This window comes from Sminthopsis crassicaudata, chromosome 4, assembly GCF_048593235.1.
Source record: "Sminthopsis crassicaudata isolate SCR6 chromosome 4, ASM4859323v1, whole genome shotgun sequence".
In the NCBI taxonomy this organism is placed as follows: Eukaryota; Metazoa; Chordata; class Mammalia; order Dasyuromorphia; family Dasyuridae; genus Sminthopsis; species Sminthopsis crassicaudata.
In genome coordinates, this window is record NC_133620.1 from 61937265 (window position 1) to 61964865 (window position 27601).

At 37.3% G+C, this 27601-nt stretch overlaps 1 protein-coding gene across 5 annotated transcripts in view; it reads left to right on the top strand.

Moving 5' to 3' along the window:
* Nucleotides 1–4224: 4224 nt before the first annotated feature.
* RABGAP1L (RAB GTPase activating protein 1 like) overlaps nucleotides 4225–27601 on the top strand; it is a 665899-nt gene continuing 642522 nt past the window's right edge. For 2 of the 5 annotated variants that reach the window (XM_074308399.1, XM_074308403.1), the window contains exon 1: nucleotides 4722–5010. The gene's annotated coding sequence lies outside the window, so the exon portion shown is untranslated. Of the gene's footprint in view, nucleotides 4248–4721; nucleotides 5011–5452; nucleotides 5473–5518; nucleotides 6132–27601 lie in introns of those variants that run through there. The other 3 variants (XM_074308401.1, XM_074308400.1, XM_074308402.1) reach the window with 3 other exon arrangements.

The window sequence follows — 27601 nt, forward strand, 5'->3', positions numbered from 1 at the left end:
TATATCTGGAAGAAGTTAGGATGGTACTGGGGAATCTAAGGTCTTAAGGCAATATTGCCTAAGGAAGTTAAGTTTGTCTTTGTCCCAGCCTTTAGTTTATGTATACTTATTTTTTTAATTTCTGTGTCCCTTTCCTTTTTTCCCACACCTAATGCCTTTATCCTTAACATCTTTCCAACTTCTCCCTGAAAATTTTTCCAAATTTTCCAAAATAGACTTTGCAAGGAAGTATAAATGATTGATAAAGATTAGTACAATACTTTTCTCAGGGGAATTTGCATGGTTAAGAAGGGTATTAATTCTTCCTTAAGCCAAAGTAATGACAGTTATCCCTTCTACTTCTTAACTTTCCCCATCTGTCCAGATGGTGGGAGCAAGGTGCCCCAAACCCTAGAGATGTGGAAAAGATAATTATATTCTTTATTGCTGGAATTTTGGAGAGGAATTGTAATGCTCTGCATAGTAGACAATAAGTATAGGAATTAAATTAAGTGTGGGAGGGGGTAGGTAAAAGAAGCTTTCCTAGATGGTCACCTAATATAATATTATTCATGAGGGAGCCTGGTGGTGCCATAGAGTCCAAGGCTTGGATCCAGGAAGAGACAAGTTCAGATATTTTACTGGTAGTGTGATATTGGGCAAATCACTTAACCATTTTTCTCATCTGTGAAATGGGGAGCCCTACTCAGGAAGAACTGAGTTCAGATATTCACTGCCAGCATGACCTTAACTTTTTACTCTCATTTTCCTCATTTGTAAAATAGGGATAGCAACAGCATGCACCTTATAGAGTTGTTGTGAGGACTAAATGAGATCCTATTTGTAAATTTTACTGCAAACTTTAGGAATGTTAGCCCGAATTATACAAACAATCCTACAAAAAATTGGTTTTATTATAGACAACATTGTATGACTTTATCTAGCTTGTATTTTATCAGAGTCTATTCCAAAATTTTTGATAGTATCTTCCTTTAATTGTTCTATGAATACTACAATAAACCGTGTTCTCTCTCTAGTTCCCTTCCTTTTAGTCTTTTCATAGTTATTGAGATAATATTTCTATTAAGAGATAATGAAATCATAGGGAACAGTATATTTAAGCACTCATTTGAGAAGTGACTGTAATAAATAATATGGGGACACATTGTCCTTTCTACTTGAAAGTGACCCAACTGAGCCCCTGGGTCAACTGTTAGTCAGCATGTACTCAAAGAGTTGTTTTTATGATTGGGGCAGGGAAGAGGTTTTGCAAAGTTATTTATATCTTTTTACCTTGTCCTCCTTCTGGCCAATAGGATATATTTTTGAGATAGCTAATTTTGATTAAGGCACAGTTAGTGTGTGAGTAAGTGTGTGTGTGTGTGTGTGTGTGTGTGTGTGTGTGTGAGTGAGACCATGGAGTAACAATGTAATAAAACTCCTCTTTCCTCAAAGCTACTGGTTTGGCACATGCATGGCATTGCAATCTAGTACTGTCATATCTCTGTTTAAAAGTCTTTAGTGACTTTTGCTTAAAGTTTAAACTCCTTAACCTGAGCTGTTCACAATGTAAAAAATACTGCTAACCTTTTCAGCCTTATCTCACATAGTTTCTTTACCCACTCAATGTTGCAGGAAAACTAGATTACTTATGGTTTTCTGAATATGCCTTGAACTTTCCCAACTCCATGCTATTTCCTGGGACTAAAATGTTCTTTCTCCCTTTTATTCTTTGCCTGTGGAATTCTTCCCCACCCACTATTTTATTTTTCATTTTAAGGGCATAGACATTGAACCTATGGTGTCATCAATATATAGAAATTCCAGATGAAGAAACTTGTATTGATGCAGGTTGGCCATCTTCTCAACAAATTTTATTACTTTTGAGAATTACCTGGAACAATGATAAGTTAAATGATTTGTCCAGAGTCAAACTGCTATTAGTATCAATGATGGGATTTGAATTCTAGTCTTTTTCAGCTGTTATTGTCTCACTTTGGAAAATTTTCTCTTTTTCCTATAACCTTTTAATCCTGGAAGATCCTTTTAGGTACCTTCTTTCATTGGTGAATTGCTACCAGCATTTAAAATTTAAAGAAGGGCCTAGGTCAGCCATCCTTCTTTACTTCTCTCCTAATTGTCAGGACTTCACCAATATCCCCTGCCATTTTTTATTTACAGACTTTCCTCATGGTAATATAAGTTTCTTGAGGGCTGGCATTTTATTTTTCCTTGTATTGGTATTCTCAGAATTTAGCACATGTGTGGTGCATAGGAGTTTTATAAATGCTTATTGACTTGACTTTCTTACTTGAAAGCCATCTCTCCAAGTATTGTCATACAGCCTCTCAATGCTCTAAGTGACATGTTTACTAAAAACATTTTATTGAAAAACAGTTATTAAAAAACAGTTCTAGCTATAAATAAATCCATTTGTTTCCAGTATTGGGAAAAGAATGATCTTTCATTGCTACAGTCTTTATTTTGTTGACTAATGATACTTACTTTCATATCACTTTTATTTCTATATTACCCTGTATCTACTGAACCGCACTTTCTTAGAAAGAATAAAAAGAGAAAAAAAGGTACTTCAGCAAAAATATTGTTAGATATAAGCTAACAAAAATAAATAATATTTATATAGTACCTATTATTTTGTTGAGTGTTTTCTAAATATATTCTCATTTGATTCTCACAAAAATCTTATGAGGCAAGTACTATTGTTACTTTCTTCTTTTTTGCAGTTGAAGAAACTGAGGTAAAAAGAGATTAATGATTTACCTAAAATCAAACAGCTAGTAAATGAGGCAGAATTGGAACTTGGGTCTTTTAGAGCCAGAGACTAGTTGTCTCCTCGAAATATTTCTGATTCTCAGTTCCCACCCCTGAAGGGAAATACATTTTATTAATTATTCTCCAAGGTCAAGTTTGGCCATCATAGTTATAAGTGGCTTTAAAATTTTTTTTAATTTAATTTTTAAAAAATTTAATTTAAAAATATAAATTAAATTAAATTAAATTTAAAATTTAATTACAATTTAATTTTTTTTTTAAATTCCATTTATATTCCCTGTAGTGGTTCTGGAAAAATTTCCTAGTTCTGCTTACTTCATTCTTCATCAGTTCATATACATCTTCTCATAGGTTTCAATTCATACTATTCTTAAAAATCTATTGCAATTAAACAACTGTATGGACATGTATACCTATATTGTATTTAATTTATACTTTAACATATGTAACATGTATTGGTCAACCTGCCATCTGGAGGGGGAGGGGAGGAGGAGAAAAATTAGAACAAAAGGTTTGGCAATTGTCAATGCTGTAAAATTACCCATGCATATATCTGGTAAATAAAAACTATTGAAAAAAATCTATTGCAGTTGTATACACTTATATCCTTTAGCTTCAGTGACATTGTTATGTTTAGATTATGGACTATTTCTTTTTGGTATCACTTGCTGGATTATATGAATAGTCCCTGTTTTGCTCTTAGAGAAATGTAGATGTGGCTGACTTTGGCTTCCATCTTAAAATGGAGATTCTGGAAGGCAGTTGACAATTTAACACTGGCAAAAGAACAAAATGGATTTATCTATTTATTTGTTTGTTTATTTATTTTAGATTGAGAAGTTATTTGCATAGAGATTATAATTTGGGAGCTGAAGAGAAGTCTAGGAAAGTCCAGAGAAAGAGGAGAAAAGGTACAGGGAGGGAACAATTTTGCTAAGAATTCATCAGGTTGGTGATGACTTTGAGCTCATTGCAGGGAAAGGCAGATGGAAGAGAAGAAGGGCTCATTCTTAATCTTAGCTGCAAGGCAGCGCGAGGCTGGACTGAGGTGTTAAAGTAGGTTTATGATCTTGTGATCCGACGGAATATTGAGACAAGTCTGGCAGCCCTTGAGAAGTACAAGAACGAGGGAATTGGGTGGCACGGAGCCAGAACTGAGGGTTAGCCAAGAGTGGAGGACGGTGTATAATTGAACTAGTCAACCATAGGACCAAGACTAGACTGAAAAGTGAGTCCAGAACACCTTGATGGATGGAGTGACGTGGGGGGAGGGGAAACGGAAAGCCTAAAGGTTGCTATGAGGACAAAGAATAGATTTAGGAGCGAAGCTGAGACAGGAGGGGAGACCAGAAAGGGAAGTTTCTGAGCCACAATTAAGAATGAAGACGAGGTCCCTGGGCTGCATGAAATTGAAGGGTGCGGTGGGGATTGAGAAATTGACATTCTAAGCTCCTTGAGAGGACAGGAGTATGAAGGTAGAAATTCGGTCAGGTATTCGATTCCCTGGGAAAGGGGTGAAAGTGATTTGAAGGTCAGTGGGGGACTGACAGAATTTTGGGCGGGGGGTGCGCACGGATGGAGTAAGTGCCCGGGCAAAGCGGGGCTGAGCCGGATGCCGTCGGGGTGCCGGGGAGGGACCACTTTGAGGATGGGAGATCTGGGCACGGGGAAGGAGAGAAACTCCCGCGAACAGAGGGGGCTTGGGGTTCGGCGGCGTCTCGGTACGCGTCTGCAGAGAGCCAGAGATAAGGAAATAGTCCTTCGGCGGGACCTCAGCCCCCGCGCCTCAGCCTGGGCTCGCTCCGGGCGCCTGGGGAAGCGCGCGTGGGAGGCTTTCCAGGCAGCGCAAGGGAGCCCAGAGCCCGGGCTCGGGTGGGTGCGGGTAGAGCAGCAGGCACGGCTCGCTCGGGAGAGAGCGGGTGAGCTGAGCGGCGCGTGCGCGCGCCTCCAGCGCGGGGCCGCCGGGGAAGCGGCCGGGGAGCGCGCACGCCGCCGCTCAGCGGGACCGGGACGCTCGCGCTCTGCTCTTCCCCCCTCCCTCCTGTCCCCCGCCCCGCTCCGCACCTCCTCCCTTCCTGCTAGCTCGGCCTCCCTCGCTCACTTCTCGCTCCCCCTCCCCCGGGCGGCGGCGGCTGCGGCGGCGGCGGAGTCGGAGTGAACGGGACGGGCCGGGCCGAGGGCAGGAGGGCGCCGCGCCGCGCGGCGGAGGACCAAGAGTTGGGATCGCCGCTGCCCCCGGTGAGTGGGGAGCGGGCGCGCGGGCTGGGGCGGGGGCTGCGGCTGCGGCGGCCCCCGGGGGCCGAGCCCGCCCGGGCAGGCGCGCGCCGGGGGGCACCCGCCGCTTCCCGGACGCCCCGCGAGCAGGGCAGGGGGGCGGGCGCCCCGAGGCCCCTCTCGGCCGACGCTCGGGGCTGTGCCGGAGCTGCTGGCGAGGAGGGTCTGCCTGGGCAGGGGCGGCGGGGGATCGCTACCTGCCCGGGGACCCAGGTGTCTCGATGCCGGTCCTCCCTGAAAAGTAGCTGATGGAGAAAGCTGGAACGACTGCCCCCTCCCCTCCCCCTCCCCGACGGTCCCGGTGCTCTTGTCCCGGGCTTCAAAGTTTGGGGGATCGGGCGAGCACTCTGCACAGTGGTCACCGCCGCCCGGAAGGGGGTCTGCCCCCATTTGTCCGGGGTCCCGCACTCGTTCCTGCGGACTCGGGTTAGTTTCCTGGGTGTTCGTCTGATTTGGACAGCATTGCTTTACGGATCCCTTCCCCTCCCCCCTTCCCTTGGGTTTCTCAAATTTGGGTGGGGAAAAAAAGTAGTTCTTAAGATCAGAACCTTAATTTACTCCGATTGCAGAACTGGTGGTGAGTGATGGAGGATGCCCAGTGCCTTGCAAAACTTGTCAGGAGAACTTGAGCTTGCTTTGACAGCCTCTGGCTTTTAAAGAGAAGCTTATCTGAAGGCCTACAAAAATCCTCGTTGAGGGGTTTTTAGTCAATTTAAGACCTGCTTGCAAGGTGGTTGGGCGGTGCACAGGTTATTGTGTGTCATCCTTCGGAAAACAGCTTTGAAAAACTTCTGAACTTTTAAGTATCAAAATTTGGCTTTCATCATCCCTCATTGGCATGGAGCTTCCTTGCAGTCAGATTGAAAATGGATTTTGCTTCTGGAAAAGATTGGAACCCAAATTGCTCGCTCTTGGAATATTGGCTTATTTATGACTCAGTGTTTCAATGAAGTTATGCATGAAACTGACAGTGAGATGACAAAGAGCAAAGTCTGAAGTTGAATTTAATACTATTATGGATCACTGGTATCGTTAAATTATATTAAGTCCCTACCTGCCTGTGGTATTGGGCAGGGCTTTTGCAGGTAATGTCACTCCAGGTATTTTGTTGCTCTCTATAACTAATATTGTGTTATTACGTGGGATATTATCAATAAATAATCAAAGAATAATTAGTTGCTACATAGGGTTATTTGAAGTGCCCACAGTTCATGGTATTATGTTTTAAATTTAGGCATTTTGGCTGGTTTGTTGTTTCTTCTATTAGAATGTGAATTCCTTGAACCAAGTTTTTTTTGCTTTTCTTATTTTACCCACTGGTATAATACAGTGCCTGACACATAGTAGGTACTTAATAAATGTTTATTGATTGACATACGGATTTTCAAGCTGGTTTGTTGTGACAGAGCATGAACTTTTGAAGCCTGTAATAGCCTAGTCATCTTAAATTCAGTATGTCCCAAAGAGAGGGCAATAGCATCTTCCCAGCCTTTCAGATTCACCCCCTGGGAGGCATCTTCACTAAGGGCTCACTCACTACTCCATCTTCTCCTTATCCAAGCTATTGTCAAGGCCTGTCAATTTCACCTTTGCAAAATTTTATATGGCCTCGCTCTTCCTCTGACTACCACCATGCTAGTGCAAACCATTATTACCCTCATCCCTTGATTACTGCAATACCCTGCTGGTGGGTCTGCCTGCCTCAAGTCTATTCTCCATTAAGCTACTGAAGTGATTTTGCTAAAACATAGGTCTGAATGATTTCACCTCCCTACTCAATAAACTCCTTATTGCCTTTAGGAGCAAATAAAAATGCTGTTTGTTATTCAAAGCCCTACATAACCTAGCCTTTCCTATCTTTGCAGTCTTCTTCCACCTTACTCCCTTCCATATAATCTTTGATTCTTTACTCTGGCCTCCTCACTGTTTCACCTAATCTATTGTCTATCTCTACACTCCAGGCATTTTTCTCTGTTCATCCTGCATGTGTACTTGTGATGCTTTCCTTCCTCATTGCTACCTACTGATTTCCCTGACTTTAAGTTCCAATTAAAATCCCACCTTTTATAGGAAATCATCTCTTCCTGGACTCCTCTTAATTTTAGTGCTTTCACTCTTCTAATTATTTCTTCTTTTTCCTGCATGGATCTTGCTTTGTTCATATTAATTTGCATTCATAGTCATTACATTGAAAACTCCTTGAAGGCAGCCACTGTCTCTTTTGCTTCTTTTTGTATTCTTTATACTTAGTGATGTGCCTGGCACTCCATAGGTACTTTATAACTTTATTGAATTGAATTGAGAGTATATATTAAGTAAAGGTGTCTGTTCAGTTTTGGAGTACACTGGGGACTTGTTTAAGAACTTTGAATATCATGGATTGTTTCCATTAGTAAGCTATTATTTAATTTACATATTGGTCCCATTGAGATATTACCAACAGTCCAGTGTCTAATGACTTCTCCAGTAGTTATATAGCACATTTTGAACCTTAACTTTAGAGTTTTTTTAAGGCCATCTTTTTATTAGGCCATCTTTTAGGAATCAGAATTTCTTTATGTTAAGTTAATTGAGAAAGTCAGCTCAGTATAACTCAATTGAATTTTGAAATGGGTGCTTTTTTAAGATCCCCATCTGAAAAAAAAAATCTCATCAGCTGTCTTAGCCAAAGCAGGAAATTCACATTACTCAATTACTTCACATTCAAGTACCCCTGGAGCTACTACGTGATATCAGGACTCAAAAGACAAAATGAGAAGGTAGAAAGATTTTTTCCCCCTCTTAGAATATTAAAAAAAAAAAAAAAAAGCTAAATTCTGATACAAGTAGTTAAAGCATTACTAATTTTAGGTCTTTGAGATTAAAACCTTGAGGCTTTAGTGTGCAGTGACCACTGAGTAGTAATTTAGTTCCATTATTTTGAGAATATAATCCTGGAGAGTGCCATCTGTTTGTGACTTCAGTGGCTGTGAAAGGAGATGACTGTCCTCAAGTTGCTCTGTTTAAGACTTGGGTCAATGATTATAGGGAGATAGAAGTAAAGAAAATGCAGCCTGTGAGATTAGGAGGTTGGGTGCACAAGTTACCATGTGCTCCTTACTGTACAATTTTTGCATTATGTATGGGGTGGCCTCTAGGGTCTGAGTGGCAGCTTAAAACTTTCAACTGCTGACACTCAAAGACAACTCAGGGATTTCTTTTGGAGTTGTAATCTGTTTGCCACAAGACATGATAGAATTGGAAAATATATTTTGAGCTATGATGAAAGACTCCGTTTTGAAGTGGCTTTTAAATTTCAGAAATGCTGTCTGTTTTCTCTGACATTGTTTCAAAATGGAATGGTATGCAAAAGACAGCAGTGAATGGAGTTTGTTTCACTGTGATGACAATATTTGAAACTGACTTTAAGTTCTTGACTGGCAGTGGATACAAAAAAAGCACACTTTGCAGAATTAAGAAGAATTGACATTTGTTTATACAGTTTCTCACTTCCCATGTCATTCTCTAGGATGGGGTATTTTATTTAAACAAGTTCAGTAATAATCCAGTAGCCATTTTTTATGTGTCTATTCTGTGCAAGCCTCAGTGTTCAAAATGTTTTAGAGATGAAAAAAAAATGATCAGGATTTTACAGCCATATGTAGTGAGGATGAAGCATATATGCAAAATAACTGTCATATACAAACATAATTAGATGCATAGGAAAAGAGATAGTAAATAGTATGATAGGTTCTAGTGACAAAGGATCTCTTTTAATTGGTGGACTTGGGGAAGGGGAAAGGGAACAAGCATTTATTTAGTGTCTATTGTGTGCCTGACACTGTGCATAAAATTAACTTGGTATCTGAGTTGGATTTTGAAAGGAGAGATTTTGACAAGCCACGATTTGGGGCAGGGAGTGTCCCTGAGAATATATATCATAAGTAAATTAAAGTAAGAGAAAGCAAGATGGAGATAGGTTGTAGCTCAATTTGATTAGAACACAGAATTCCACTAAAGGAAGTGAAGAGTATGCAATGCTGGGAGAAGCTAGATTGTAGGAGGCCTTGAATGTCATAACTAGGATCATAGAACTCGCCAGAGCTGCAAGGATCTTAGAGGTCATCAGGATAGTAGGTGTCAAACTTATGTCCTTCAACACTTCCAACATTCCAGAGTGCAGAGAGCAGTTTAAAATAAAATTGGACAATATTTGACAAAGTAAATAAAGCATAGACAATATGTTTTAAAACTCATTATGCTGCCTGCAGTGATGCCTATGTAGTGACCCCTTCTCTATTTGAGTTTGATATTGCTGAATTAGAACAGGTCCCTCATTGTACAGATGAGGAAACTGAAACTTATAATGGTAAAGTGACTCTCCCTGTGTCCCATAAATAATAATCAACTGAGTCAGAAGTTGTGTGGTTAAATCTGAGGATTAAAAAGTTTAGTTTGACAGCAGTATTAAGGATGGAGAGAAGGAGAACAATTAGGTGACTATTAGAATTGTCCAGATAATAATGGAAAAAGAAATCAAGGCAAAACTGTGTTATGCTGTAGAGAAACTTACAGAATTTGGCATTTGATGGGATGTTGGACATGAGAAGAGGGTCAAATATGACTCTGAAGTTTTGAAGAATGATGTTGCTTTCTTCAGAAACAGAGAGTTTAAGATCAAGGGCAGATTTTGAATTGTTTTTCTATAGCTGACTCTGTGTAATTTTGGGGAAAATATTGGTATAAATATTTGGGACTTTCCTATAATATTCTTTCTTTTTGTTTTTTAACCTGTTGCATTTAGCATAATTTTATATTTATTACATTTAAAAATCTTTTTTGAAATAAACTTTTACTGAAATTTTTAATCGTTCTGTTGGTTTTTGAGAAATTTTTCAATTCTTATTTTCCTTTTATCCCTTTATTTTTAATAGATTTTTTTCCAGTTACATATAAGACAATTTTTAGCATTCATTTTTACAAGATTTTGAGTTCCAAATTTCTCTCCCTCTCTCCCTTCCTTCTCTCCCTCCAAAAGTAGTAGGCAGTTTGATATAGGTTATGCATGTCTAAGTATGTAAAACACTTTTATTACTTTATTAAAGATAAATATTTTTAGAGAAAGAGAAAGTGAAAGAAGAAAAAAAAAATCAAAACCAACCAACACATTAAAAAAAAAATCCAATAGTATGTGTAGTCTTCCACATCTAGCAATCTCCCATCTCTGCAAAGGAATAGGATGATAATGTTTTCTCATGTTCTGTGGAGCTACACTTGCTGTGCAATTTTGTATATTCCTTTTTGATTGTTTTGTGGTTATTGTTTTGTTTACATTGTTGTAATGATTGTGTAAATTGTTTTCCTCATTGCTTATTTCACTTTGTATCAGTCCATATAAGGCTTTCCATACCTCTCTATACATATCACATATGTCATATTTATTTTTTCATATCATGTATATTTCATAACTCATCATCATTTTATTTAGCCATTTCCCAATTGATGGACATCTACTTTATTCCCAGATCTTTACTACCATAAAAAGTGCTAATATAAATATTTAGATGTATTCATAGATTTTTTTATTACTAGTCTAGCAGAGAAATCTTTTGAGTAAAAAAACATTGATATTTTAGTTATTTTATTTGCATAATTCCAAATTGTTTTCCAAAATAGTTTTACTGATTCTGGCAAAAATGAAGAATTTTGGGAATTGCCAAGAAAGGAGAAGAAGCTTTGGTTCCATCTAGAGTATTTTCATTCAGAGTGACTCTGACAGGCCAGATTTACTGGCAGGATTTGCTGGAATTGTTTGATTAGCTGATTTTTTGTAGATGTTGTCAGGTATAGGATACAATGGGAGAGGATGGGTGTATCTGAGGCCAAGAGCCTAGACTGCTTTTTATATTTGATAATCTTTTCATGTTGCTTCAGTAGCCATCTGGAGGAGCATTTGCAGCAATAGAGAAGCTTTATATATACTGTGTTACTGATAGCATGTATGACCCTCAGCCACAATGTAAGTAAATGCTTATGGGTGTAATTATTTGTACATCAGGGTCCGAACCTTGAATTTAGTATTTTTTTTAAGGGGCATTTCTTTACCAGATTTGTGTCTCAGAATAGCCTCTGTGATTTAAAAAAACAACCCCCAAAAAACCTAGGTCCCAAGCCTTTCCTTTAAATTCTTCTGCAAACTTCTCCCTATTTTTCCACACTCATTTCCTTTTACTCCCAATCAAAAACAATTCCATCCCAGTTGGCCTGCTAGCTAACTGTAGCCGGAACACCAGATTTCATTTCCCATCTCCATGCCTTTGTGCAGTGTTTCCCAAGCAGTAAATCTCTCTCTTCTTTCATGATCCAAGCCCAGGTAGGCTACTGTTGCCACACTTCCCCTCCCTTGGCCCCCCAATGAAGCCCTTTCTCATTCTTCCCAGTTGCTCTTGCTCTTTCATTAGTCAAGTCAATAAACTACATTTTTTTTTTCCCCCAGTAATACAGTGGATTGACATATTTTAGGATGTCGGATAGAGACCTGATTTATCAACTTAGCCTTTTCAAAGGAGACAGAGACTAGTAGGGAATGCTAGTTTTAGACTATTGTGTACTGATATTTAAGTGAGTTTCTTTTTTCTCTGTCAGTTACTTTATTGACTAGATTTGAGATGGGAGGAGAAGTTCTTATAGGTACTTTTGATTTGATGGATTCTCTTCTTTACCACAGCTGGCTTTTGACCCTGGAAGATGGTGCTGGCCCATTAGTAGTTGTTGTAGAGTCCTTCAGTCATGTCCGACTCCTCCTGACTCCAGGGACCAGAGTACGCCAAGGCCTTCAGTCTTTCACTCTCTTTCAAAGTCTGTCCAAGTTCATACTGATTGTTTTCATACTGACCCATTAAGAAGCAGTCAATTAGGGATCTTTCCTGTATTTGTTCTTACAGATGGGTACTGGATGCTATTCAGTGTATACTTATCTCTCACAGTATCTGTCTGCCATCTCTTTATACAGCTAGGTGGATAGCGACTAGAGTATTGGCCTGGAATCAGGAAGATCTGAATTAAATCTGACCTTAGATATTTATCTGTGTAACCCTGGGCAGACCACTTGATCTTCCTCAATTTCTTCATCTGTAAAATTGAGATAGTAATAGATATTTGTAAAGTGCTTTGCAGTTTTAAAGCACTACACGAATTCTAATTTTATTATATATATGTATATGTTGTATATCTAAATAGAATTTAGGCTGCTTAAGTGCAGGAATTACCTTATTTTTGTATATTGTGTGGCATTATCTAGTAATTGATTATTAAATGTTTGTTAGAATTGAAGAGATTATAGAATTTTTGTTGTTGTTTTTGTTTTGCCATGCTGAATAGACAATACCAACATTGCTGTAACCCTTTCAAAATAGTACCAAATGAGCCTTTTAAAGTATAATTTCCAAATGAATTTTAATTACTTGTGGTCATTTTGGTTATGTCATTTCACGTGAGACTTTCTTTGAAGCAAAACAGTATTAACTTTATCAAGTCTGCTCCTTTTAGGTTGATGAGAAAATATTTGTGGAAAGTGTGTGAATCAGTACAAAGATAAATGTATATATATCTTGATGATTGATGATCATATTTAATGACTATCTATTGACTACATAGCACTGTGTCTTATTAGAAAGCTTGAGCAGTTTTATATGTGCTATCTGCAAAAGATAACACATCTAATGGTTATATGTTTTCCACTTGTTCCAGAAATGTAACACTATGTGACTATGGTGTAGTGGAAAAAACATTGAATTTGAAGTCAAAAGACATGAATTAATAGCCATGCTTTGCCATGTATTAGCTGTGTGACTCATGGGCAAGTCCTTTCTCTTGTTAGCTCAGTTTCCTCATCTGTAAAATTGGGATGACAGCATTTTTAGTACTTATCTCAGAGGATTATTTGAAAAAAGTACTTATTTAATCAGAAAGGGTAACAGCGAGGTTATTAATAGAATTAATAGAATATAATGTCCTCATGATGTCAAGATGGGTTTCTGGGCTAGGTTTATTTCATGGAAAATCCTAATCAAATTATTTCTGTGGTATAAAATGCTGTTGGTATTCTATCACATGACTCATTCCTTTTCTTTATAAAAAATGTCTACTTAGTTGGAGACTATTATGTGAAGTTCTCAGTGACCAAAAGAACATGTGGTAGTAGGTTTTAGATATCCGTGAAAGATGGTTGTTGTTTCAGAATGACTAGACACTATTAGAGCAGTCAATGAGATATCTGCAGATCCTATTAATGGTTTATTTAAATATTTTTGGGACAGAGATAGTGACTATAGTAATTGAACTAGTAGCGCCTCATAACTTTTTACATCTGGAATACAAAGTATTTAAAAAAAAACAAACCCTAGGACATTTAGAAAGTAATTCAAGGAATTCAATGTTAGGATTTTTTTTTCAGTTTTAAGTAGATAACTAAAAAGGGGGTTTCCCATAGATTTCCCCACTCCTTTGATTACTGCTACTTACAATAAGTGTAACATTTATTTTTTGATGAACTTTAACAAAAACTAAATAAAATAAGCACATTTATATGCATTGAAGAAAAGAGCACAAAAGGTTTATGTATGAAATTGCAAATCTATATTGTGAAAATGATGCTTTTCTTTTTAAGCACTTAATACATTTAACATGTAATTCTCAAAGCTGTCCTGCTTGTCTTTGATTCCTTCTAGCTTTCCTTCTGTTCTTTTCTCATATTTTAGAATGAAAATATATTTTTCATTCTAGATCTTGAGTCCAACAGATTTCTGTCAGGAGGATGGAGAGCTTGGATTATTATGAGTACTATAAAACTGTGCTTGACCATTCTATTAATCACAGCTCTTAAGTCTTTCATTGTTGTCCTTATAATATTTTATTATTATAAAAATCTTTCTTCTGGTTTACTTACTTGATTTTGCAGTGATTCATATAAATCTTTCCAAGTTTCACTGAATTAGACCCACTCCTTTGTGATATTTTGTGGTGTTTTACATTCATTTGCCATAATTTTGTTCAGCCATTCCCCAGCTTTTGGGCACTTTCTTACTTTCCAGTTCTTTGTTACTACAAAAAGAACTTTTACAAATATTTTTGTATTCATGGGGCTGTTTTTATCTCTTTAGGCAGCCTTGTAGTGGCATCACTAAATCAAATATAATTCCAAATTGCTTTCCAGTCCAATTTACAGCATATTAGTGTGCATATATATTTTTAGCTTCTCTCATATTTTCCCTTGTCATTTTTGCCAGTGTAATGCATGTGAGGTAGAATCTTTGTTGTTTTAATCTGCATTTCTCTAATTATTTATAATTTGCATGATTGTTGATAGCTTGGATTTCTTCATTTGAGAATTACCAGTTTGCATCTTTTTTTTTTTTTTTTTTTTTTGGCTGAGGCAATTGGGGTTAAATTACTTGCATAGGGTCATACAGCTAGGACATGTTAAGTGTCTGAAATCAGATTTGAACTTGGATCCTCCTGACTTCAGGGCTGGTATTTATCCAGCCCTGTGCCATCTAGCTGCCTCTCATATCTTTTAACTATTAATGAATCAGGGAATGCATTTTAGAAATTTGAATCAGCTCCTTTTATCAGAGAAACATACTGCAAAGAATGTTTCAAGTTCCTGATTTCTTTTTTAATTTTAGTTGAATTGGTTTTATTTGTGTAAATAATTTTATTCAGTAAAAAATTCTTCATGTTTTCTTCTAAGATCCTTATAATTCCTTGTTTGGTTATACATTGTTCCCCTTTCCTTAGTTATGAAATGTAATTTCTTCTTTCTCCTCTACTTTGTATGTAAAGTGACCTTTTTTTTTTTTTTTTTTTTTTTTTTTTTTTTTTTAAATCTCTAAATTGTGTCTCTATTCAATGCTTATTGAGGCTTATTTGGAGTGTGTTATAGATGTTAAGTGTTAGTCTAAACTTGACTTTTGTCATACTTTTTATTTTCCCCTGTAACTTTTGAGGAATAGTGAGCCCTTCCTTCAGTAACTAGGATCTTTAGGTTTAATAGACACCAAGATATAAGGTCTGGGCAATTTTCATTCATGATTTCATAAAATATAGCTAGGTTCTTTTTTGGATTACAGCGTTCATTTAGCTCAATGATTCTTATATTCTCCCTCCTTTCCTTGCTTTTCCCCTCTCTTTTCTAAGTAATTTGTTTTAGATATAAAATACTTTGTATCTTCTTCTATTTTTATATTTTTTGTTGTCTCTAACTTCTTTTTGGTCCATTCTGATTTTCAGGGAGTCTGTTCATTTTACAAATGACTTAACACCTCTTAATTTTCCTTCTAAGTTTTTCTTTTAGAGCTTTCATTTCTTTTTCAATTCTTTCTCCTTAGAGATTTCATTTCATTAATAATTTTTAAAATGGAAGTCTGTTTTAAAAATTTTATCACAGGAATTCTAGTTGAGTGTGGTCAAGCTGTGTTTTTCTTTGTGGATTTTATGGTTTTTGTTTACTCATTTTTCTAGTCTTACAAAATTGGGATTTTGTGTTAGAGTCAAGCTCAGTGTACAAATAGTGGGAATTTCTAGAATGGGTTTACTTTGAAATTCTGCTGTTCTGTTTCTGATTTCTTTGAGTATTGAATATTTCTTCAACACTTTTAGAGTGGTTCAGACTAGGAAGCTACAAGCATTTAGTATTTTCTAATCAGCCTGACCTCAGGTTCATTCTTATTGCTGCCTTCCTAACTCTGAGTTTGATGGCTTCTGAGCTTGATTTGTTCTGGGGGACATAACTTCTAGCTTGTCTCTGTTTAGAGTGTTTAGGTTACAACTGCTGATCCACGTCTCTGTCAGCTCATTGGAAACTGTGGGCTCAGAGTGACAACTGCAAGCCTCCTGCCAGGGTTATTCTGCTGTAGGTTCTAGACCCAGTATATGGTCTGAATTGGAGATTCTGTTTCATAATCAGAACAGTAGAACTCTAGACTTACCCTTGGTCTGAATTCCTTGTCTTGGGATATAGCCTCAGCTTTAGTTCATAGTGGATCCATATAGATCTTCTTGTCAGTTATTTGTGAACAAGGCTTGTGTGCATATATTTATATGTATGTGTGTGCTAATATTTTAGTTTTAGTAATATTAATATTATAACTAGTGTTAATATGATTGTTTTAATAATACAAGAATAAAAAAATTCTATTTTTCAGATGGAAAGGATGCAAAAGATCACATAAAAATGAGAAATACTACTAGAAAAACTTGATTCTCCAATCTTTGATTGCTATTATCATTTGATTGCAAAAAAAAATCATTTGTTACATATTTAATACATACCAGGTGCTATTAGACCTGTGACCCTGAGCAAGTCACTTAACCTTGTTTCCTCCAGTTTCCTTATCTGTAAAATGAGCTGGAAAAGGAAATGGCAAAACAACCTTAGTATCTTTGCCAAGAAAACCCTAAATTGGGTCATGAGGAGTTGGACATGTTGAAACGATTGAATAACAAAAACACTGTGCTATGAACTGGGGATTCAAAGAAAGGCAAAAACTTGTTATTGCATTTGGAGATTTCACTTTTTAAATCTCCTTTGTAGAGATTTGGTCATATTTAGGGGACCAATTCAGTAGTGGGAAAGTGTATAAGAATCAGTGTTAGAAAATTAAAATACAGTATCCCTCTTGTCCCATACTTCATAAAATAGAGCTAAATAAATTACCAATTAGGCCTTATTTCTTCTTCGCCTCAATAATAACTCAGATTTCTATGATGTTTTAAGGTTTACAAAGTAGTTTCCTTACTGCAGTATGGCAGGGCATCATTTCCTTGTTTTACAGATAAGGTGTTCAGAGAGGTCAGTTTATGATCATAGTCACATAGTTTTTTCTGAGGCTGGGGTTAAGTGACTTGCCCAGGGTCACACAGCTAGGAAGTGTTAAGTGTCTGAGACCAGATTTGAACTCGGGTCCTCCTGAATTCAAGGCTGGTGCTCTATCCACTGTGCCACCTAGCTGCCCCCTCATAGTCACATAGTAAGTGATCGTCTGGTTCTGCCACATCCTGTGTCCTTTCTGCTATTTCATGTCTTTTTTCTTACTTGATTAATATACATGTTGTGTTATATATAGCACTTATATTCTGCTTGTTTTTAAATATGCAGCTTTATAACTGCTTTGTTTTGGAAAAGGAGATCTAGTCTCAATAAGTTTCTGTTGCCCAGTGTTGAGTCACTTTTCTAGCACTGAAGGGTAACATTGAAGCTCTAACCAAGCTAGTTTATCCTGCTGTCATCAGTTTAATAAATTTCAAAGAAGTAATGCTTAGCAGTTAATTTGTTCAAAGATAAACCTACTCTGTAGAGAAAATTCAGTATTTATTGATAGAAGAAACCAGTTTGATTAGAAATCATACTGATTCTTTCTACTCTTGCATATAACTTTCAGCCTTTCTTTTTGCCTGTAAGGAAACTTCACTTTTAGTCTTGATGAGTAATAGTACTTTCCACATAGGAACAAATACTGTTCTTTTAAAATAAGTTTTTATTGATATTTTGTTTCTTACATCACTAAAGTTATCTCTCCTCTTCTAAGAGGACTCTCATATGACAGATAGTATTTTTTAAAAAGAAAATAAATTCAGCATAAGTGATTTAAAAAACCAAATTCAAAAGAAAGTGTAGCACTTGTAGACCTCCTGTATCCATGAAGAGGTAGATTATGGGGAAGGGTCCTCTTGGATCACTTCATTCAAGTTCCATTTGAGGTTTTTTTTTGGCCTAGGAGTCAGGGTTAAGTGACTTGTTCAAGATCACACGGTTAAGTAAATGTCAAATGTCATCTGAGGCTGATTTGAATTCAGGTCTTCCTGAATCTAGGACTAGTGCTCCATCTAGTCACCTTTCCATCTTATCTATATAATTTTGTTACATTTACTTTTGATATTTTTTTAGGTATGTTCTTTCCTACATTGTTCTAGTTACCATATATATTGTTTTTATTAGCTCTACTTCTCTGCATCAATTTATAAAGAACATGTTTTCAAACTTTTCTTCTATTTTTATACTATTAAAATTATTGAGGATATGTCCAAAGAGTTTTTGTTTATATAGGTTATATTTATACTTTTCAGTTTTGAAATAAAAACTAATTTTGCATTTTATTTTATTTTTTATTTTTTTACTTTTTTATATTATTTTTATTTTTTATTTTTTCTGAGGCTGGGGTTAAGTGACTTGCCCAGGGTCACACAGCTAGGAAGTGTTAAGTGTCTGAGACCAGACTTGAACTTGGGTCCTCCGAATTCAGGGCTGGTGCTCTATCCACTGTGTCACCTAGCTGTCCCCAAAAACTAATTTTGAATTTGTAGATCTTCTGAAAAAGTTTTGGACCTTTAGGATTCTCTGGATCATACTTTGAAAACTAAGAGAAGATAACTTTTTTTTTTTTTTTTTTTTTTTTTTTTAAGATTAAATTAGGCAACTGTTAGAAGTATCCTTTGGGGAAGATGTTAGTACTAAACAGTCAGGTAATTGATAGTTCATTTTAAAATTTTTTGCAAAAATTGTCTGACAGTAGCTTCTTTAAATTAAAATTGTTTGTATTTTAAATGAACCATAGTTAATTATGGTTGGTTTGAAAAAGAGTTCCCGTTGTTTTCTTTGAAACTGTTTAAAGAAAATTAATTCAGTGCTTTTCCACATTGGAGTATTTTCATTCCAGTTCTAGGAAATGCTTCTAGTTAATATTTTCATTCTGACTTATAGCTAATCCTGAATGTAGTGTGTGTATGTGTCAATGTTTTTTTTGTAGAAATTTTGACGATATTTTTCATCTCTAGGTGAAAAAGAGTCTTTTAAAATAGCTCTATTCATGTAAAATGTTTTTGGTGCACTTTAGAAACTATGAGTAAACTATGGAAACAGTAGGTTATTTTTAGCATTTGGAGTGTTGGAACTTTTTGGCTGCTAATAAATTCAGCTATGTTCTCTGACAGACACATGAAAATAAAATAATGCTGAATCTAAACTGAAGACAGCTGAGAACCAGGAAGTAAGCTAAAAATCTGCTTGAGCTGTCAAAATAGATGTAGCAGCATTCCTGCTTAGTGAACTCTCAATCATAGCCAATTTAACCTCTTTTTACATTTAACTCTAATGAGATTGTAGTCTGATTGCTAAGTCTACAGCACTGTGGCAACTTGGAAGAGGGGGTACTGCTAAGAGTGACAGTAGATGGTCTGTAAGCAAGAAGGGGAAGCAGTTATAAAAAACTAGACACAAAAATTCATCCTAATAATGTGGACCATTTAGGGAATGGGCTTGCTTCATCCATGTCAATGGATGAAGGATGTCTTTGGATACTACAACGATAAAGGTTCTTAACTTTATATTTCTGCACCTGAAAGGAACGTTAGAGGTTATCTAGTCCAAATCTAGTTTTATAGATGAGGAGACTGAAGTCCAGAGTGATTGGGAAACTTGGCCAAAGTTATGTTCCTTGTAAATCTTATGGTTTATAATAAGTGTTACTAAGGAGGTTGTGAGTGACGGATTTGAAACCTGATGTTCTAGTTTCCCAAGTCATCAACACAAAGTTCAGTTATCCCCCACCATGCTTGGCTTAAGAACATAGGCAAATATGTGAATATTTAAAGATGTCCATCCAAAAGGATCCACACATGAGATAAAGTTGTACTTAAAGGAGTGAATCCTTAACTGCTCAGAAAATTTAGCTACTCAGAATGATTCATTATGGAAAAATGATCTATTGTTAATTCAGAATGTTGCTATAGAGGTAAATGGAGATATCGAATGGAATTCTAGAAAGCACACTGCCAGGACAGCTAGATGACATAGTGGATAGAGCATTAGCCTTGGAATCAGAAGAACTTGAGTTCAAATTTGACTTCAGACACATTGTGATCCTGGGCAAGTCATTTGCCAAAAAAGAAAAAGAAAGTACACTGCTTCTTAAGTTAATTATTTGGTATGAGATGTTAATTCAGTGAGTGATTCAAGAAATCAGAATTGGGTAATTTTGTTTATTCAGCAAATATTTATTTGATTTATTCTCTGTACCAAACATGGTAGGCATTGTGGGATATATAAAGAGGAACAAGATACGTTCTTCATAGTAGGCATTTAGTAAGTAGTTTTGGATTGAATCGGAGGAACTAGGAGCCAAGTAATGAATAAGACATATCTAAAACTAGGGGGAATAGAGAGATAGTATGGTATAGTAGATAGAGCATTGACTTCTCAGGCAGGAAGACTGTATTCAAGTCTGCCTCTGACATATGCTGACTGGGTGATTTGGAGCCAGTCATGTCACTTTTCAGGCCCTACAAAATTTTCTGAGATTCTAATTGAAGAGGAAGTTCCTCATCTTGGAATTTCCTATTCCATTAAATCACAGATCCAAACCTTCTCCCTCTAAGGAAGTATATGAACCTGTAAGTAGAAAAGTACAGTGTGCTCTAGGTGTTACTTTGCTGAGGTGGATAGGAGAAGAGTGGTCAGAGAAACTTATGGAAGAGATGGCATTAGATTTGGTATTACAGGTGTTTGTATAAGATCTGGATCGAATGCAAATTTGGATGGGAAAGGGTATTTCCCTTTCCTTGGAAGGATCATTGTAGGCAAAAACAGAAACGCTAGAAAGCTTTGGGGAACCACACAAAGTTCATGTTCAGCATGTAAGTTTATTTTTTCTCAGTAGTGTTTTATTTTCTAAATGTAATGATAGTTTTCAGCATTCATTTTTGTAAGGTTTTTCTCCCACATTTTTTTCTCCCTCCCTCTCTTACCTTTCTCATTCCCAAGATAGCAAGCAGTCTGATACAGGTTATATGTGTACAATCATATTAAACATTTCCATATGTGTCATGTTGTGCAAGAAAAATCAGACAAAAGGGAGAAAACCACGAGAAAGAAAAAGTAAACAAACAAATAAAAAAGGTGAAAATGCTGTGACGTGCATTTTGGTTGGAACTTGCCTTATGTGTAGTGGGAGCTAAAGCTGGAATTAGAAAAACTTAAAAACACTTCAAGTGCATGTAAACTTCTTGAAAGGGCATGAATTATTTCTTTTTAATATTTTTATCTCTAACTCTTACACATAGTGGACATGGAAGATAATTCATTCCTATAGCATTTATATAGTTTTTCATCAGCTCCTATGGCTTCAGCAATTTTATCTATGCATCTCTACTTCTTCAGTCCTAACTTCTCTTCAGCTTTTGGTTTTGCCTCTCCAACTTGCCAAATGGACATCTCTGACTGGATGTCTTGTAGGTATCTCATCATATCTAAAACTGAATTAATTGCCTTCCCCACCCCCAGGGCTTACCCTTTCCTAACTTTTCTATTACTGCCAGAAGCTTTACTACCCACCCAGTTAACCCGAGGATGAACAGGTTTGCAACTTTGACTCCTCCCTCTATTTCCCTACCCTTCTCCTCAGTCAGTTAGTTGTCTAGTTCCATGGTTCCCTATAATCTTTAAGTTAGAAGTTAGAGCTTCTGTTTGGTTTTTTTAATCCCTTGAAAACTGTGTCCTTCCTACCTCTCCAGTCTCTTCACACCACAATCTAATCAGCTGTCAAGTCTTATTGTTTCTTCTTTGTAACATCATTCACTTACCCCTGCCTCTCTCCTGACACTGCTCTCACCTTGGTGCAGGCCCCCATCTTGTCTAGACCATTTGCAGGACCTGCTGTTTGGTTTCCTTGCCTCAAGTTTTCCTTCCTCATCAGAATACATTCTTCACTTAATTTGTTAAATTGATCTGCTAAAATGCAGGTCTGATCTTGTTACTTTTCCTCCTCCATTGAGTAAACTCCCTTAGTTCACCATCACCTTTAGGATCAAATATAAAATCCTGGATTTGACTTTTAGATCCCTTCATAACTTCATCCCTTTCTACCTTCCTGTACTTCTTCCACCTTATTTCCCTTCTTGTACTTTGTGATTCAGCAACATTGGTTTCCCTCCTGTTTCTTGCCCACAAGAATTTCATCTCATGAATCCTCTTGTTTTCATTGGCTGTCCCCCCTGTTTGGAACACATTAACTCTTCATCTCTGCTTCCTGTCTCCTTTGATTTCCTTCAGGTGTTTGCTACAGTTCCACTTTATTTATGAAGTCTTTCTCAATCCTCCTTAGTCTTACTGCTTTCTTCCTGAGACTACCTACAATTTATCTTTTCTATATATGTTTGTATGTAATTGTTTTATTTTTATTTTTTGTTATTGCTCCCTATATATTTGGGCTTTTTGAGGGCAAGGAACCATTTTTGTCTTGCTTTATAGTGCTTAACAGAGTTTCTGCTACATAGTAGACACTTAATAAATGCTGGTTGACTGACTTTAAGATACACAAAGTGAGTTTCTCAAAGCAGTTCTTTGGATCAGAGAGCATGGGTATCATTTATTTTGTAGATGAGGAAACAATGATTCTCTAAATGAAGTGATTTGCTTGTGTTCATGTTTTTAGGAACTGGCTTCACTTGAACTCAGGGCATCTGACTCCAAAGCTACACTCCTTCCAAAGCACTGTTCTTTGTACACAGATACAGCAATATAATGTGATGATCGTCTTTGATATGTGATGACTGCGTTAGCCCCTGGATACCTTAGAATCAGCTGGAGTCAGGATAAGCAAAAGTCCTTAGTCTTTATTCTTGGTCTTTAGCGATAGAAGTGAAGGGAATGGACATGCAGAATCTCTGCTATCTCACCTCTTCGTCTCCCACCCAGAAGTGACCCTGGCTAGTCTTCCTCCACTCTCCTAGTCCCTTTTACAATTCTCTGTATACACCAAATGATTGGACCAGCACAGGATAGTGGGAAGGGCCATTTTCCAAGCATATTCTTATAGAATATTGTCCAATCGGTAATTAGCCTTAAGTGCTCGATTATTCCGACCTCAGTGAATTAACTCAAGAGTTTTAGCCCTTCATATCTCCCACTTTCTTTTGTTTTAGAACACAGGTGGTCACGCCATCCCTTACTTCTCAGGGAGGTGAGAACCCCAAAAAGGAGGTGATCACGCCCTCCCTGACTTCTCAGGAAAGGAGTTGAAAACACTGAAAATGAGATAATCACGCCTTTCCTGACATCTCAGGAAGGGAGATGAAAAGCACCAAAGGGAAGTGGGGATTGCTAGCAGGTTTCTGGGCTGAAGGGTCTTACTAAAAACATATATGCACAAACCCATCAGCATGGGAAGTATTACACAAGCACATAGCAATAACGCACAGGCTGTTAGTGGTGACTCTCCCCACAGTCAGTGCAGGCTCAATGTGGTGTAACAAACATGAATCGTACATGCAAGTAGCGATATAACAAACAATATGAATCAACATGGTCTTGTAAAAGATTTCCAGAAGTCCTAGAAGGAGGGTAGGTAAACAATAGTCACACACACGCCTTCTTCAGCAGCCAAGAGATAGTGACAAACCAATCTATTGTCCATTGCTTCAGGTGTCAAGGAATCCAGTGATCCCCACAAGTTTTTGAAGTCCTGCAACAGTTTTATCATTTCTCAGAAAATCCAATGATTCCTGAGTGTTTTCAAGTCCTACAACAGTCTTATGATATCTCAGAGAATCCAGTGATTCCTGAAGGTTTTCAAGTCCAACAATTTTGATGTCCATGAGTCAAGTGCCATAACTGTCAGGCTCTTTCAGTGGTGGGCACAGTCAGCGACGGAACCACCCAATGTTTCCTTGGTCTTTTCTTTCATTTCAAGGGTCTGCTCTGTCTTTCTCCAATGGACAAGGCGAATTCGTCTCGTTGGCATCCATCTGATTCCTTCTCCATCTATAGAGATACAAGCAAACCCTCTTCCCCAAGCAGTTAACCTATCTGGTTCCTTCCATTCACCACTTTCTGGGTCTCTCCACATCACCTGGTGATTATCTAAAGATAGTGGAGCTGCTCACACTGGACACTGTCCTTCTGGTGGGTTATAAAACCTGTCTGCTGGAGCCAGTGCATCTTTGTCCAAAATCAAGAAGTTAATAGTATAAAGGGCTAGATTTAGAAGTTCTCTAGGGTTACCCGTGGCTCTCCCTTTCTTTTGTTTTTGGAGGAGCATCTTAATGTCTCTGTTTTTCCTCTCTACTATTGTCTGTCCTTGAGGATTAAAAGGTATGTCAGTGGTATGTAAAATCTTATACTGTACACAAAAGTGTACAAAATGTTTAGAAGTATATGCAGGTCCATTGTCTGTTTTTATTTCTTGTGGCACTCTCATAACTGCAAATGCTTGTATAAGGACCACTTCAGTGACCATTCAGGCTGTCTCTTTTCTCTTGGTATTGCAAAAGTGAATCCTGAAAAAGTGTCTACCACAACAGGAATAAAAGACAGACAACCAAAAGATTTATAATGGGTCACATCCATTTGCCAAATTTCATTGGGTCTCAAACGATCTTCCCTTGAGGGAGTGTAGGAGCATGGAAAGGAATGCAAGCTGTACAGGCTTTTATTATGCTCCTAGCTTCTTCTCTTGTCATTCCAAATTGTAAACGTAAAGCTCGAGCAGCCTGATGATATTTAAAATGAGATTCTTGGGCTTCCTGAAATAAAGGAGTATTGGCCAACATGGTTAGAAGGCTATCTGCCTTTGAATTACTATCAAAAATAGGACCTGGAAGTCCACTATGAGAGTGGACATGCAAGATATAAATCTTAACTGGATGCTTTCTCACTTGTTTTTGAAGTTCCTTAAAGAGCTGATATATATTAGAGGCTACACATTTTATTTGGGCTATGGTAATTCTTTATACCACACCTATTGAATAGGCCAAATCAGATATTATATTTATGTCTCCTAGATAATAAGTAAGAGCTAGAATGATTGCATACAAGTCATTCTGCTGAGTGGACTGAAAAGGAGTTCTTTATACTTAAGTCACGAGAGTATACAGTGCAAATATTATGTTTGGATGCAGTGCAAATATTATATTAGTCCTTTAAGAGGAACTTTAGAAACATTTTCTTCAAGAATTCATCACCAATTATGTAATAGTCTGGTTATCTTTAATGGAGACCCCTGTGTAAAATTTGGAGACATGGCTAATAAAATTTGCCACTCTTGGATGGTTTTACAGCATACATTAATTTGTGCATTAGTATAAAAGGCGTATATTTTGTCAGGTCTTATCCCAGATAATTGTACTGCTCGCTTAATGGCCTTTATTAAAATTCTAGCCACAAGCACTGGGTAAGGAGTAAGGCTTTGTTATGGTTGTGCTGGGAGAGTCACCCACCCTATCACACTGTCTCCTTGATAAAGGACTGCTGTGGGTGCCTCTTGTGTAACAAAAACTGATATTTGCAAGGGTGTTTGAGTGACTCTTTCAACCACGTTGGATAAAGCCAGTTCAACTTCTCTCAAAGCCTCTTGAGCTTCTTTTGTAAGCTGGCATGGTGAGTTTAAAGCACCGTCTCCCTTAAAATGTCATATAATTGTTGCTATTGATAGGTAGTCAAGCCTAACACTTGATGCATCCATTGGATATCTCCTATCAATTTCTGAAAGTCATTTAAGGTATTTAGCTTCTCTGTTCTTAAGGAAAGTTTTTGTACTGTAAGCACCTTAGGGTATACTTCATATCCTAAATATTGAAAAGGAGCATGTCTTTGAATTTTTTCTGGAGCTATGGGCAATTTATAATTCTTTAGTATTTCTGTGGTCTTTTGTAGACATGCTTCTAACATTTGCTCCTCAAGTGCCTCCCAATATATCATCCATGTAATGTAATAACATTACTTTTGGAAACACTTTTCTTACTGGAATAAGAGCAGCAGCAACATACATTTGACACATAGTAGGGATGTTTTTCATTCCCTGTGGCAAAACTGTCTATTTATATCTTTTATAAGGCTCAGCTAAGTTAATGCTAGGCACTGAAAAGGCAAATCTTTTCATATACTCCTTATCTAGAGGGATAGAATAGAAACAATCCTTAATGTCTATAACCCACAGAGGCCATTCTCTAGGCAATTGAGTAAGAGAAGGAAGTCCAGGCTGAAGAGTTCCCATAGTTTCCATCTGTTCATTTACCTTTCTTAAATCAATCAACATCCTCCATTTTCCAGATTTCTTTCTTTCTTTTTTTTTTTTTTTGTATTATTTATTTATTTATTTATTTTTAATTTTTATTTTATTTTATAATTATAACATTTTTTTTTGACAGTACATATGCATGGGTAATTTTTTACAACATTATCCCTTGCACTTACTTCTATTCAGATTTTTTCCCTTCCTCCCCCAACCCCCTCCCCCAGATGGCAAGCAGTCTTATATATGTTAAATATATTACAGTATATTCTAGATACAATATATGTGTGTAGAACCGAATTTTTTGTTGCACAGGAAGAATTGGATTCAGAAGGTAAAAATAACAGTTTACATTCATTTCCCAGTGTTCCTTTTCTGGATGTAGCTGGTTCTGTCCATCATTAATCAATTGGAATTGGATTAGCTCTTCTCTATGTTGAAGAAATCCACTTCCATCAGCATACATCCTCGTACAGTATCATTGTTGAAGTGTATAATGATCTTCTGGTTCTGCTCGTTTCACTCAGCATCAGTTGATGTAAGTCTCTCCAAGCCTCTCTGTATTTCTCCTGTTGGTCATTTCTTATAGAACAATAATATTCCATAACATTCATATACCATAGTTTACCCAACCATTCTCCAATTGATGGACATCCATTCATCTTCCAGCTTCTAGTCACTATGAAAAGGGCTGCCACAAACATTTTGGCACATACAGGTCCCTTTCCCTTCTCTAGTAGTTCCTTGGGGTATAAGCCCAGTAGTAGTATGGCTGGGTCAAAGGGTATGCACATTTTGATAACTTTTTGGGCATAATTCCAGATTGCTCTCCAGAACTAGATTTCTTTCTTACAACAAATACAGGGGAATTCCAAGGACTTAGAGAAGGTTGTAAGTGTCCTTGGTCAAGTTGTTCCTGTACTATGAATAATAAGGCCTGAATTTTATCGCTACCTAAGGGCCACTGTTCTATCCACACTTGTGTATCAGTTTTCTATTGGATAGGAAAAGGTGAAAATGTTTGCAGTCCTGCCTGAAAAACCGAAGTACTCATTTTTAACCCTAATTGTTATAAAATGTCTCTTCCCCACAAATTGATGGGGATTTTTTCAACTATAAAAGGAGTAAAAACTCCTGTTTCATCTTCAAATATCCATCTCAAAGGTATAGCACTAACTTAAACTGCTATTGATCCTCCTACGCCAGACATGTAGGTGTCCGTCTTAATCTTTGGCCAGTGACTGGGCCAGTTGGCATCTCTAATGACTGTGCAATCTGCACCTGTTTCCACCAGTCCTTCTAATGGTGCCATTTATATAGATAGTGAACATAGGTTGGTCAGTTGATACAGTTGCTGTCCAGTATATTCCTGGATTTTGTTGCTTGGAATCAGAATTTGGGAGACTATCACCAGGTTGCGCATTAGGGGTCTGTATCAGTATATCTGATGCTACTATTTCTCCTGGTTGATAAGTCACACATTGTCTATCTGTATTAGTGACTGGGATATTATC